At 34.3% G+C, this 1,377-nt stretch overlaps 1 non-coding gene across 1 annotated transcript; it reads right to left on the reverse strand.

Annotated features, from left to right (window-relative positions):
* Nucleotides 1-1,012: 1,012 nt before the first annotated feature.
* LOC126004933 (U6 spliceosomal RNA) lies at nucleotides 1,013-1,120 on the reverse strand. Its single transcript, XR_007494137.1, has one exon. It is a non-coding gene; the product is annotated as a U6 spliceosomal RNA (small nuclear RNA).
* Nucleotides 1,121-1,377: the final 257 nt, after the last annotated feature.

Raw genomic sequence — 1,377 nt, forward strand, 5'->3', positions numbered from 1 at the left:
ATATATTATATTTATATATATTATATATATTATATATACACTCAAGGCTGACCTTACTCTATTCCCCCAAATACATTGTTTTGTTATAAGCATTTAAGGCTTATCCTACAGCATTTAAGGATGTAATTGTCTTTGGGATACAGTCTTTAAAGAGGTAATTAAATTAAAACGAGGCCTAAATTTTATTTAGAGTGAAACCTAACGTTCAGATAGAAAGGATAGATTGCTTTTCCTTGGTATTTATCTCAGAGGAATCTTAGAGAAACCTGTGGGGTCACTGTGAGGTCTGCCTCTGGGTATCCCACGAAGTGACCTCTTCTAAAAATCATCTTCAGGTATGAGCTACACTCAGGACTGACCTTACTCTAATCCCTCAATACATTGTTTTGTTATAAGCATTGAAGACTTATCCTACAGCATTTAAGGATATAATTGTCTTTGGAATACAGTCTTTAAAAGGTATTTAAATTACAATGAGGGCATTTTACTTAGAGAGAAACCTTCTTAAATTTGACTGTGTCCTTTAAAGGAGACTAGGACACATACTGAGAAAAGATCTTGTAAAGACAGAGAGGAGAAGGCTGCCATCTGCAAGTCAATAGAAAAGCTTCAGAAGAGTCATATTTGCTTACTGACATCTTTAAATTTGGTGTAGAGTCTCCAGAACTATAGGGAATAGATTTAAGATGTCCAGTTGATGATAATTTTTAATGGAAGCCCTATATCCAATTAAAAATAAAACATCTATTAAGCTTATAAAAGGAGAAAAAGACTGACTTGAGTAGTTTTTATTTTCTCACATTTCTGTAAGAAGTAAATTGTAAGGACAGTGCTATTGAAAAGAAAATGGTAGAAAGAAGATGAGGAAAATACAATGAGAAATAGTGAGTGTTGCAGTATCCATCCACAGAATCCACCATATATGATTTTTTCAGTTCTTATCATTGTTTTCCTTCCTATTATAGGACAGATTCTTTTTTAAATTTTTTTAATTTAAACACCATAATTTAAAAAAGGTTGCTCACACTACAGGTTTTTTGTTTGTTTGTTTGGCACAGGGGCCACACTAATCTCCTCTGATTCGTTCCAATTTTAGTATATGTGCTGCTGAAGCGAGCGCCACACTACAGATTTTTTTTAAAGACAATGTTATTCATGGTTGAGTTATAGTCATACAATGTATAACAAACTGCACCAGTGTGCATTTCCCACTACCAATGTCAACAGTTTTTATTTCACCCTTCCTAATGCCTTCTTCCATCCCACCCACTCTCCCCAGCCTGCATCTATGGCAGGCATTTTTCTTCTCACGTTTTCTTTCTCTCTCTCTTTTCTTTTTTAATATTGTGGTTTGCACTACTGTTAATAAAGGGGTGC

This window comes from Suncus etruscus, chromosome 3 (genome assembly GCF_024139225.1).
Source record: "Suncus etruscus isolate mSunEtr1 chromosome 3, mSunEtr1.pri.cur, whole genome shotgun sequence".
Taxonomy (NCBI): domain Eukaryota; kingdom Metazoa; phylum Chordata; class Mammalia; order Eulipotyphla; family Soricidae; genus Suncus; species Suncus etruscus.